We start from the raw sequence: 14,187 nt of genomic DNA, 5'->3' as shown, positions 1-14,187 counted from the left end.
TCTGCCTTTAGACCGTCTCAGAACGAAGAACGCGACTATAACTTTTAGTTTAAACAACGGTTTGGAAGGAGTGAATTTTGTGATGTCTAGCTATAGTATGGGATTTAACTATTTGATGCGTAGACTCTCCTGCTGTCAACTTACAGTAGGAGCTTGGATTAACAGTAATGCTGTACAGCTTCTAGAGTTGAACATCTGGGGCAAAGAGTTATCAACTCTCCATTTCCTGGAAAAGCGGTAACTGCTAGTCTTGCACAAGTTCATTCTTTTCTCTGATATTGTTGGAATTGGGTACATAGAGTCAGAGCCACGTGGTGCTGGGCGAGAAGCGGCGTCCCCAGGGAGCAGCACAGAGCCAGCTAAAAACCAGGAGCTCAGGAAAAATTTGTAGGGCAATATATATTCTCACCTTTTTTTTTAATTTTTTTTTTTAGTTTATTATTCAGACTTCTTCCGTACTTTCCTGAGATTTTTTTTTTTAGTTTATTATTCAGACTTCTTCCGTAATCTTTCCTGAGTACATATGGAAGAGTCTGGAGAACGCTTTAAATCCTTTTTCTTTTAAATGGGGCAAAACCACACATAGCTTTCATTACACCTATGCATTGAAACTTATTAGCGAAAAGTGCTCTAAATAATTCATAAGCCTGGTGACATCTCTAGGCTTTGCTTTGTGGTGGTGTGAAACCTTGCTGCTCAAATCCACAAAGCCTGTACCTGTCAGCCAGCAGGTGTTGACAGGGTTGGTGTAAAGCCCTATAAGGTCAGCGGAAAAGACAATACATATGGATTCTCACTGTTTTGAACGTTGGGTCCTTCATACGGCTGTAGGGGATGCAGATCAGCCACGGGCTAAGCGTATTAGTAGTGCTTTAATAGATAAAATAGGCTTGCTGTTTCAGGGCAGCTTTGCTGTAGTTCAAGAGACAGCAGCAGCAGATGACAGCTAGTCCCAGGTAAGTGCAGAAGTCCTAAATCCACCTCCTGTGAAGCTGAAATGATTGTTTTGTGAATGCTGGGACTCAGCGGGTGACAGAATTACAAATAGTTAAAAGGAGACCTAGTCCTGGAAGACTAGGGGTATTCAGGAGCATGCTCCGTCAGATGGGACAGGAGCTTTTCTGGAAGGCAACAGGCTGCTGCTGGGAACCTGACGGTCTTGGGACAACTGAGGACACGTTTAGCTTTTGGGAAGCTGTGTGTAACGGACATCGTGCCCGGTGGACTGGGCTTGGCTTGTCTACAGTCATTTTGTTGTTTTGAGCTATTTAACAAAACTTAACAGATATTGTTTTGTTTTAGGAAAGCCACATAGGGAATTGCTCCCACTTTGCTCAGCTCCCAGCGGATCTGAAGGCACTGTTGTAAGATTTGCACTTGCTAAGGACTCACCAGGAATATTTCTAATCTATAATTCAAGCCTCTGTCTGAAGGTAAGAAAACTGCGTGGTTTTGTTTTGAAAGTGGCAATGGCTTATGGTCTAGGAGCCGAGAAAGGATGGTCTTGGATAAAACAGATGAACCCTTCACTTGGCTTTTGAGCAAAGACTATCAGGGGCAAGTGTTTGCTGTCATTTGCACTTCACAAGAGTTGTATGGAGTGTCATACCGCCGTGTGCATGTTTGTACCCGTGCATAGAGCTCCCCGCAATACCTGCTAAACTCCTCCAGAAAGCGCCATTGTAAAGTCCTGCCTGTCAAAGTCATGGAACCTTCAGAAATGTGTCGTACACAAAGCAGAGGCTATGCAGAAACTTATTACAATTCAGTATTTATAGAGGCATCATGGAAGTACAAATAATTTTTGGTTTATTATTTATTTCCCGTTGATTTTATTTTGTTACGTCGTTTTTCTGGATTTTTTCCTAAAAACGTTGCATTTCCAAATTTTTAACTAAATAGCACACACAGATATCAAAAGTTGTGTTGGCATTTTTGAAAGTTTTCCAAGGTTTTTCCGTTGTTACATTTGCAGAAACCATAGCCCTTGCGTAGCTGTGAATGATTTGAATCGCAGGCATCCAGCCTGACAACTACTCAAATTGCTTAGATGTTACAATACATAAAAATAATGCAGAAAACAAGACATTTTGGCTTGGGAACCTGCCCTGGAAGTGGATTGCTGGAGGAAATGGAGTATTTGACTTGCTTTTCATTTTAATGAAAAGGAACAAACTGTCTCAGGTTTGGCTAAGTTTAGCACTTTGATTTTTTTGTTGGGCTTTAATCTCGGCTCACGAGATTTTCTTCAGTGCTTGGATCTGTTTGAATGAGCTCTTCCTGCTATTACTGTTTTAATCAAACTGGGCCGGCATGCCCACGCACAAATCAGCAACACAGGGAGAAAGAGCTAGTGCATCGAGAGCCAGCTCACGATATCTAGCTATGATTTTTCTCTGGACTACTTCATTTTTGCAAGCTGTTGGTGGATATATGTTATGGCTCCAGTGCGATAAAGAGGAATGGTGTGTAAGTGTAAAGGGTTAGATCTCCATCTGATATCAAACGGTTGCTTGAACTACATGAATTTACACTTGGTGAGGGTCAGGTGCAACACGCAGGTCTATATTTTGCAGAAAATATTATTCAGATTCTATTTTAAAAACCCCTTTTTACATTGACTTTGTAATGTAACCTCTTGCATAAATCCATGGCTATAAATAACGGTGAAGTACCACTTCACCATCCTTACGGAGTCTGGTGCAATTTGGGGAATCAGCACTTTTTTCAGTACAAAACAAGGTAAAACTCCTTGTCCTGCCACCAAACCACCCGTGGTGAGGCCCATGTCTGCAGCAGCTGCTCTCATTGCAGGAGATCGATGGGGCTTGTCTCAAGTCCCCATTCCTGTAGGACAGCCTCAATTCAAGCAACCTTTTGTCCTTTTTCTTGATGTTTTCTTGGTGCGACTAGTTGTCTCCTGTGGCTCTGTTGACATAAGGGTAGTGCCAGGGCTCCTCTGAGCTCCTCACCTTCAGATTACCCATCTTTTCCCCCAACAGCCAGAATCCGGTTGTTCGTTGGGCTGACAGTGTCTCCAGCATCACCCACGCAGCAGGTAGACGATGTGGATGGGAGATCGCGCATCCCTCCCCGTGGGTGAGAAAGGGAATAGCTAAAGTGTAGATTAATTTGTTTTACTCTTGAAAAAAAGGTCTATCGTTAGAGTTTGTTATGGCGTGGTCAATTCCAATTTCCACCTGTATTACGGGTGCACAAACGCAGCTTGCGCAAGCTAGTTTTTCTCATGTTTTTCCAAAAAAAATGGAAAAACAAGGGTCTCCGTAACCCTGGGCCTCTAAGCCTTTGGATTAATTGCATCTGTTTGTGAGACAGTGTTTTGTTTTTAAAGCCTTTCATAATACTGAAAGGACATTGAGAATGTCTTCGCACGTTTCTTAAATTTCCACCAAGAAAAAACAAATGTGGCTCTTTTATGTCAATATTTTATGTCTCCGTAGGTTTTGTGTTAAGCTCCTGTACAGAGTTACTGTGTGTTATTGATAATGTGGAACTGGACTTGGTGGATTTTAATGTCTTTTTTCATGTTTATATGGAACATTTTGAAGCAGCAATTAAAATAATTAAGGAGGGTGAAGAAATCTTTAGCATGCAACAAAGATTTCTGCAAAATGTTAATTTCTGTCAAATAAGTGAATATATGCACAGATGCCTCCTGACAGAGGCTGTGATTTCTGAGTGCTTTGCATGCCAAATAACTTGTTTACCCCCTCAATGTTTGCCAAGTTTACTGTCAATTTACAAATAATTTCCATTTTGCTGTTTATTCTGCTGCCTTTTGATGGATATGTCTTCCAGACTTTTATCTTGCATGTAGACAAACTAATTAATATTTTTCCTTCAGGCAAATATTTTTTTCTTAGATCTAAATGTGGGTTAGATTCTTCTTCGTTTCCATATGCTTTGTTCTGTCAATCATTTCTCTTCTATGTTACTAAAAATGTACCTTTCTGGATGTCATTTCTCATGTTTTACAGATTTATTTCACCTACATCTATATGGGAATGTGTGTATGTAGAGAGACATATTTGTTATATATGTGTTCATATATGTTTAAGCAGAGAGAGTGAAAATACTCGCTTCATGTTAAGATTTGGGTTTTAAGACGGAATGAAAATACATTTTGTCTTGCCTGTTGCTGCCATTTCCCAGGCTTGACCTCACTGTTTGTGGTTACTGCTGCCCATATGGCACACGCAACACTGAGTACGTCTCTTCTGCAGTGTCAGGCCTGATTCCTGCACGTCTTTTTGACCTAGTCCAGCCCTACTAGCCATGTATAAAATACTCAGTATATCCCATTTCCATCTTCCTGCTATCATCCCGGCACAGACCACAGTGGGCTTGACCCTTCTGAGATAAGCAGGCTGATGCAGAAGTGGTCCTGAGCTGCCGTGGTCCTGCAGGAGGGATGCTTCCCCCCGGACTGGTCTGGCCCAAGCTCTGCCGACCTTGGTGCCAAAAAATCCTCCTAATGCATCAGTGCAGCCCCAGCCCCAGGGACAGCCCTCCCGCAACGCCTTTCGTCGATATCTAGGTATGTTTAAGGATCTCCGATAGCTAAATATTGTCATATTTAAGGAACGAGATTTCCATATAGTCTCTGCAGCTTCCACAAAGCTTTTAGGAGGCATTGGAAGACACAGCGTGGGATAAAAAAAAAAAAAAAAAAAATTCTTATCGGAAGCCTGCATGATAACCACGTTCTGCTGAGAAAAACACAGGTGGTAACCGAGAGCGCAGATATTGCGAACAGATTCTCGCAACTTACCAGTCGCAAAAATATCGCTGCAAAAAATACTCCCAACGACTCTGTTTACAGAATGCTTGGTATTTCCTATATCTGGAAATATTCTCGTCGTAGCTCCATATGTCGCAGCAAGTCTGACAAGCTTTCTTTTGAACTGTTTGCAGGTTGCAGTCTGTCTGGAGGGCTGGGTGCTGATGCCTTCAGGTTTTTAGGCCCTGCATTATGGGCATGATTATCTTGTTCACTTTGCAGGCATAGAAAAATGGAGCTGGGATTTAGCAGGATTTGAAGAAACTTCCTAATTATGCCAAGTAGAGAGCTGCCTGAGTAAAATCTCAGCCAGAACCCCAGTTTTTTTATTACCGGTTCTGTTTTAAGTGTATCTCTATAATTTTCTGTGTTTCTGCTTTTGTTTATATCATCGTAGTCAGCGGGACTGAGAGATTAAAAACTGAAATATATTATCTTTGCACATCCTCAAAACCTGTCGAGAAAGGAGGAGAAATTAAACAAGGACAAAAACTTGCAGTGAAGTGAAGCTGTTTCCTTTGAGCTGCCTTATTAACCAGTCAAGTACTTGACTGCCACTGTCAGCTAGATTTCTTTAGAGAAAGAGTGGCATTTTGAAAAATACAAATTCACCGCCTGCACAAGTTAATGAGGCCCTTCAGCAATGTTCATTGATAGTGTAAATTCATCATAATACAGTGCTCCAAACCATAAATGGGATATGCATACAGGAAATCATCCACTATTAGAAATTTGCCAGACACGAAAAGAAAAAGAAGCCATTGATAAGCAGAAAACTCATCTCAACTGCTCCGTGCTGATGGGTGTGCAGCACATTAGTAATGCCAGATAGCGCCACGATGAGAACTTATTAAGGTGAATTGAGGTAGCTCATCAAGTGTATTTTGCTCCCCTTTGTTCGTGTTTTATGGACTCTCTCAGCTGCCTCCCTTACATTTGCCGGTGTCGGGTTAGATAAAGTTTGCTGTGTAAGGGCTGCCATCAGCATAAAGGGACAAATGTCTCCAAATACGTCCCTTTTCTGCGCACGCACAAATGTGCTTATGCATTTAATTGATTTTCAGTTGCATTTGCAAGTGATAGCTTTATAGACACCAAATTATCTTAAGGGCTATATAGCACACCAGGATTAGACAGTAATAAAAATTGGCAACACCCCAGAAAAAAATATATCAAGGTGACTTCCTGATCTTTTAATTAATTATCGAGCAGTGCTATTTTGCTACCCATATCAATGAATAAATCTCTCTGCGGTGCAATACATTTGGTACTCCTACCCTTATTGAATAGTATCAGTTTAAAAATCTCTGGGACCATTAGGCCAATACTTTAGTGCGATTTGTCTGTTGGCCAGTTTCCATCATCCTGCTTCAGGGAATGAAAAGAAAAATGAATAATGAATACCTTGCATCGTGGTCATAAAATGGTCAGCTTCTTGAAGAGAAGAGGCGTACAAACTTGTTAAAATCTTGAAGGCCGTGGCCCCTGACGTGCAGGACACCACCAAATTATATGAACTAGCTCTAGGAGATAAGGCAGATTGGTATGAAAAGGCTTTGAAACATCTGCGTTCATCTCGCATGGCCTTGATTCAAAATATATGGAGATCTGAGGAAAGACTACATTGGGTTAGTCTCTGAAAAGTGTCTGGAAAAAGAGAATCACCACCCCGACTCCCTGCTCTCCTGACCATCCCACTGTTGAGTGAATCTGCTTGTTGCAGAGCCACAGATGACGGGGGACCAACAAAGGACCATCAACAGAGGAAGATGCAAACTCTGGTATCCCTCTTCCTGCCGTGTCTTTGGTTTCACACATGAAGACAAGGTCGAGGGCGTGAACTCTGGTCTTCTGTCCCAGGGAATCTGCTTTCAGGCATCACCCGTAGCCTTCCCACAGGGTTTAGTTCAGAAGTCATCCGAATCCATTGAAACCCCGAAGCCCAAGTCCCCTTCTCCCAAGTCCCCAACCTGTTTCACTCAGCTGACGTGTTTGTGTCACCAGCTGCACAAGGCATTGGGCAGAGTAGCAGAAGCCTAAGCAAACATGTCTTCCATCTTCCATTTGTAAACAGGAATAATGATGTTGACTGGAAAATAAGTAAGAACAACTGAGCAGAAACTGCAGATGTCGATGCTTTCTCTTCCCTTTACCTTTCAAACCACCTAGGTAGCTCCTCTGCGCTGCTCCTCTCTTGGAGGCAAAATCCTTACGGGCAGTTTCTGTGAGCCCCTCCAGTGTCTTTTTTTGTGCCTTTCATATCTTCCCCATGTTGCAAATTGTCTCAAGACTGACAGGCCAGAGAGATGCTCCTTGGTCCTCTCCGACCTCCTGTGTTCCTCCTCCCCTCTCCTCTGCTCCAGCAACTTCTCTTTTCTTTCCCCCTTGCCCCATCTGACTCTCCCCTGGCCCTGGTCGCCCCACTCTTCTGAACCAGTTTTTCTCTCAACTCCTGCCAAAGTCCATACGATGATCTCCAAAGGGATCTCAGAGCTTGGCTTCTGAAATGGCGGTTTTCAAATAAATCTGGAGTGCACATTGTTTAATGCACTGTGGACTGCGAGAGATGAAACGGAGCTAGATGCTTTTGTTCCTTTTGCCCGCTACTCAAATCCCCAGCTGATAATTACGAACAATAGATGAAAATGTGTTTGGTATATATCGTAAGAAGAAATCTTATGGAAACATTAGGCAGCTTATTATTGTAAGGCTCTTGTAAATACTGTTTTGTAAGAAGAACCTATCTAAGATGATGTAAAACTTAATATTCCTATTAACAAGATGTACTATACTATTTCCAAATCATATCAGTGAAAATGCATTTTAAATTACAAAGTACTCATATTTTATCTGAGCCAGTGTTCTGATTCATATGCCTCCTCTTTAATCCTATTTTCATTAAAAGTTTCACAATTCACATCTTCTTTTTCCTATTTTGTGTAATATTTTCTGTGTTTTCAAAATGTAATCAAAGCTTGTTAGTTCGTACCCAACAACGTTTGGTTGAATGGGAATATTAATAATACCAGCTATTGATGTCTTTATGTTAAAATTTGATTTATTGAGCAAGTGGCACATAATCTGTGGGGAAAATACCTAGAGATAACACCTTGAGATGATTAATTGTGTTTACAGTGCATTCCTGTAATAATTGTTTACAAGAAAATTTATGCATGAGTTGCTGCCCCAGTTCAAAAGGATAACTCATCAGATTGTCAAGCTCTCTGCTCTTGAGTATTCTAGCTAATTGCTATCTTTGCTAGTTGAGCATCATAAATCCTTCTTCCACAGAGCTGAAAGCAGGCTTTTTGGATCATGCTTTTTTGTGCAATGGAAACCTTTTCATCCCTGGGAACATCAGTTTTCTCGTGCAGGAAGAAAAAGAGAAAGAGTATGTAAGGGAATGATATCTACAGGAGATTGTGACAACTTGCCCAGTGGCGTTGGATATAACTTCTGAAATGAGCTTATACAGTCATGTGTTAAAATCTGTCGGGTAAATTTGCCAGTAATGTTATTGATAATGAATAACATATGAGGATGTAGACTTAGTCTTCTATATTTAAAAAACATTACATTCCCAGCTCTGCTGCTCTCTACTTTTGTATTGCTTTCTCCTTTGCAAGTGCTGCAGGGTGGAAATGGTAGGATGGGTTGGAGAACGGTTCCTTTGCAGCCATCTGTGCTTATTACTGATCTAATAACAACTGCACGATTCTCCCTTTTGGAATTAAATCCACCCTTATAAATTCACAGAGATAAACACGCTTTTCTTTTGCACAGCTTCATATGTTTTTGGGGTTTTTTTTGTTCTGTTTCCAACTTTCGGGTTTAATTATTTCATAACTAACTTTACTGTAGTTACAGGAGTATTATCCGAGCAATATGTTGCCAGGAAGTAGTTGATAATGTTTAATAATTCCTGATTACATTCCTGTTCCAGTCCATGATCATGATTATACAGATGTTTCTGGTGCTATTTTTCAGTACAAATCCTTCTTTTCAGGGTTTTTTTCCTTCCTTGTTGACAGTGTATTGGTCAGAATACAAGAGAAACCGACCTATTTGCTAGTTTAATTAAAGATGTCAGTAAAATCCTTAAGGTTTGCCTGGGAAGGAGCAGATTTACTTGCTGCTTTTATGCACACTGTGGGATTTAAACATTTTGAGAATTGCTTTGGTGATTTTTCCCAGGAGATAAAGGAATGGATTAAGTGAAGTAGTTTCTGACTATAATTGGTCTGGTTTAAACACTTAAAAATAACTTTAAGAAATAAGAAAACACAAAACAGGTTTTCAAGTAGGGATTTAACTTTTTTTTCCCCCAGCTATCTGTTTATTTCAGCTTTGGTGTCTCATTGTGAACTATCAAAGTGTGCTGTACGTAAGGTAGTATATATGTACTTTAGCTGCTCTGAACAGCGGTCCAGGCAGAGGACAGATGTCTGAAGGAGAAGAAACAAAAGGACTAAATCTGAAGAAACAGCGGGGGGAAGAGAAAAAGGAGATGAGGAGGGGGCGGGAGGGGGGAAGGAGGCTTTCAGCCTTTGGATAGGTTATTTGCTCTTTTCAAACAAAGTGGACTGTGTGTGCTTTAAACTTTCCCGATGTTTCCAGGCAGCCTAGCAAAGCCGGCTCCATCAAAGGGAAGGCTCCCCCGCCACCTGTTGCTTAGGTGTTTCTGGCACACCACCTCCGCGGCTGGCACGCTGCTGCTGTTCCTCTCGGTTGGTGAATTCAATCAGTTATACACACAGGGCACCACGGAAAAGCTGTTCTGTCTATTTTTCTAGTCAAACACATGGGTTCTTCTTTCTGCCTCCCTTTGTCTCGGGTAGGTGAGCGGCCAATAACAAGGAATTGCTGCCAAATGATTCACGTCATAGTCATTTAGAAAGACAGAGGTAGCTTTGGCATAAGTCAAAATCTTCAGATGACTAAACCAAGCCTAACACTGTAACCCCCTAATACGATCAGGTCTTGCGATACCAGCTGCACTGGGTGAAGGCAACAAAATGCGCTGCTGAGCAATTTGAAAATATAAGCTTAACAGCTAAACTTGGGCTTGTGGTCCAAATAACTGTGGATTACTATGACACATATAGTAACTAGAGTTCATCAAAAGTTAGCGATAAGGGAATTCTTGAGAGAAGAGTACAAAAAAAAAAAGCAAACCAAGACTTTACAAGCAGGTTTTGATCAAAAGTAGATGCAGTAACACAACACATGAAGTAGATTCTGTAGGAAATATTAGACTCTGATCTTACAAAATATTCTAACCATGCCTATCAAGAAACATTAATAACAGTGTTATTGACAGAGTATTCATTTAAAGTCTTTCTGTTGGATACAATTAATGTTTAGATGAGAGACAGTTATAGGTACTCAGATGATATATACGAAAGAAACAATGACTCATCTCTCCAACAGTAACGGTACCAAACCTCGCAGCAGGGAAATTGCATTTCTTCTAGCTTTAAAAAAAAAATTTCCATGGACCTTACAGAAGAAATTGGCTTGTTCTATCAGAAGAATTGCTGTGTACTATTTCCTCCTTCAAAGAGGAAATTTCTATGTAGTTTGCCAAGTGCTGGGATGAATGTATTTAGGGCAAGAGTAGGTAGTGCAGCGGGAAAGGGCTGAGATGGACAACTCAGCTCTGAGGACAGGAGGAGGCTGCTGTGCTCTTCTACCAGGTTTTTCTTCTAGAAGATCTTCATGTAATCAGATTAATCTTTACATCACCCACATGAAAGTCAGCAAATGATGAACCTGTGTGCATCAAGGGTGAGGACAGTGATGGTGTCCCTATCTCCCACTCCTATAACTGTGCTTCGAGGCATAAACCAGGACTCCTCTCTTGCTAACACTGTGTCTCCCTGATATCGGACCAGACTGTTTGGACCTGGATGGAAGATGAACAGGATGCTGGAAGGATACATTCAGACAAAGATTTCCTGAGATTCACGGTGTCTCCAACCAGATAACATAAACCTTGGGGCTCAGATTAATCTCACAAGCTTTTAGTTCTCTAAAAGTTAGTCTAGGCTTGCTCTGAGTTTGACAGAGAGAAGTAAGTTTGGCCTGAAAGCCGTTCATCCCAGCTAGCTTCAGATCCCTTATTTCTGGAAGGCTGAAGTGATACCTGAACGCAATACAACAAAAGCATCAATGGCAGTCACTAGTCTAAGTCTCTTTGAACGTGGCCATGGTGAGCTGGTGGGGAGCTGGCTCAGGAGCCTTCATATTAGCAAGCTGCCACTTTCTTCTCTGCGTCTGTACCTGCCTGGAGGTCTCTCCACCCGACTGGGGTTTTGTGCAGTTTTAGAAGACGCCTGGTCAGACAGAAACTAGCAAAAAAAATAAGTGCAATCGACCGAGATTCAGAAAATCTGGAATTGTGACAAAACTTTCCACCTTAAACACTCTCCGCACCAGCAGTCGCTGTTTTGGTAACTAAAAACATCATGACTGGGTTTAGAGAAAGTGGTACGATAATAATTAATTGAAAAATTGCCTTATATTCCGAACAAAAATTTTAGATTAAATGATGCCACAATAAGAAGACTCGTAATTCTTAAAATGGAGTTATCTTCAACCATGCTGCTTTAAATCTGATCTATAATAGCCCGTTAGTAGTTTATTTATATTAATTCTGTACTGTATATTTTATATTTTGTAGAAATGCCTAGAGCATGAATATTAAGCAGTTAAGAAAATTAATCTGCTTGAGCAGTGATAACATTTGTGGAATGAAATCCTCACCATTAGAAAGACATTTGAAGAAACCATGTTAAAAGGTGCTGAAATGTTCTTGAAGAAATGCCACATGTTGCTGCGGGCAGTAATGAAACATTTCCATATAAAGTACTACATAAACACATATAAAGTGTAGACATATGTTAGCAGATTATGGAGTGTGAGAGTGATACAGTAGTGATGATTATTTGCAAGTGTTAATATTACCAAACCTTAAGGTTATCTCCTGGTCTTGGACCCTATATGTAAATAATTATATCTGAAAATATGTGTCTCTGAAGCTATCAAATGTAATATACATTCAGCACTTCTGCAATACCGTAGAGTTTATTGATCTGCAGTGTATGATAGTAAATTCCAGTAGATTTATGCTCAGATATCAGTGAACATATGGCTTAAGACGTGCAAGTTTGATATAAAGTTATTCATATTACATACACTTGCACATGGTCAAGTATTTGCAACTCAGAGAGTGATCAATATGCAAAAGGTGAAGTCAAATATACGTTATCTACACGGAGGTAACTTTCTATGCATAGCACATGGCCGTTCTATCAGCAAACCAGGGAAATTTTATTGCTGCGTTCATCTATCAAATGTTTCCTGTGAATGTGTCCATCTACTATGTAAATAGATCTGTTTTTCTAAATATCTGTTTGTTTAAGTGAGAATAACCTACATATTTCCATAGCCTACTGGACACAAAATAGTATCTAAAAAAAAATGAACGTATGGCAATCTGAGAAACAGCCGTAATGACTTCAGCTTTGGGAATACGGTCTTAGTGGGCCTTTGATTGGGGGTTTATTCCAAACCCATTCCAAACACTTTAAAACCTCATTTTTTCATTGATGACTTTTGCATTTTTCCTTATATTAAAAATGCTGTACATTGCTCATGCTCCAGGATCTAAAAGCACAACTACCAAGTCAAGTAAGTTGGTTGAATATTTCTACTGAGATTCTTACTGTTGTTTTCCTAATGAGCATTTTTTCACATACGGGGGTTTTTTTTTCAAAATGTTTGCTTGACTAAAAAAACAATCTCTGTACTAAAAAGTGGCAAATCACTTGAGACTCATTTCTGAATAGTGCTGAGAAATCCCTCTGCGTATCTTTAAAGATATTAGTCAAGTAAGTTGGTTGAATATTTCTACTGAGATTCTTACTGTTGTTTTCCTAATGAGCATTTTTTCACATACGGGGGTTTTTTTTTCAAAATGTTTGCTTGACTAAAAAAACAATCTCTGTACTAAAAAGTGGCAAATCACTTGAGACTCATTTCTGAATAGTGCTGAGAAATCCCTCTGCGTATCTTTAAAAATATTTCTCCAAGAAAAACAGGAATTTGTAACTTTAAAACCTTCATAAGCCCTGTAACTTTGAAATAAATAGCTCTTGAAGGAACCCAGTACTAATCAGGCCAGGTCTTCTAGTCGGTGTGCACTGAAGCTATAGAAATTCAAGCAAAACAGGCTTGATGGTCTTAATCTATTTAATGGAAGGTGTTTGTCTGCATCACAGAATTACATCACTATTTTCCATTCTATAAAGACCAGAAATAGAAAAATCAGAGAAGTTAACAATGTCATCATATTGCAGAAAGCCTTATACCCTTTCTGACTGCTTTTATCCATATATATATTTCTACTAAAGACTACAGTTGTACGGTACATTGCTGAGAAACCTGCTGCGTTCTGTCGATATTGGTCAAAAAGAGCCCCTGGTTGTTTCCTTCGGTTCTAGATCGGGCCTGTTCTTGCACAAATAGGAAAAATATGTAGACTAATGCAGAGTAGATTAATTATAAATTATAAAAGACATGATAGTATTAATTTGCATTTCATAGCTTGGTGCTGTTTAGTTATCAATCCAATGAGTCTACATTGATTTTTTACTACTCATATACTGTACTTATGTATTGTGTTGAAGGCCTATAGACCTTAAAAGTGAAACGGTATTTCCACTGCAGCGCTATCGAAAACCATGTCCCACAAGCTGTCTGCAGAGCCTAGCCTACGTACACCATCCAGGAGGAAGTAATTGATGTTGACAGCATTGTTTGCCTAAATTTCGAAGGGAAAATTGAAACCATACTTGGGGTGCAAAGAGGTTCTGTAAACAGAATAATCCGCGCCCTCTCATTCTTCTCCAAACCCGATTCCTGCGTGAGATGATAAGCCCAGCTCATCCATTTGATGACTCAGTAAGCGAGTTATCTCATGTCAATGCTGCAGGGGTTCCTGGGACAGCCTCCTGCTCTCAGGCACCAGCAGGTCTCCAGCGCCCACAGTCCTCTTGCCTCCCAAAGCGGCGTGGTCAATGCCAGATCCCCACTTGCCAGAGACAAAAAGGGAAGGGGTATTTCTTTTCATTTGATAGTTGACTTGCCCATTAACGATGATAGCATGTCAACAATATGTTACATATTAACATTTTACTAAATATAGCGAATAGAAACTCTTTTGCTAAGTGCTGCACACAGTCCATCAACAAATGTTGAAAGGATCTAGACCCTTCACCAGCTTCGTTGCCCTTCTCTGGACACGCTCCAGCACCTCAACGTCCTTCTTGTAGTGAGGGGCCCAAAACTGAACACAGTATTCGAGGTGCGGCCTCACCAGTGCC

The sequence above is a fragment of the Aptenodytes forsteri genome, unplaced genomic scaffold, assembly GCF_000699145.1.
Source record: "Aptenodytes forsteri isolate BGI_AS27 unplaced genomic scaffold, ASM69914v1 Scaffold72, whole genome shotgun sequence".
Lineage (NCBI taxonomy): Eukaryota > Metazoa > Chordata > Aves > Sphenisciformes > Spheniscidae > Aptenodytes > Aptenodytes forsteri.
This window is presented reverse-complemented; position numbering follows the sequence as displayed.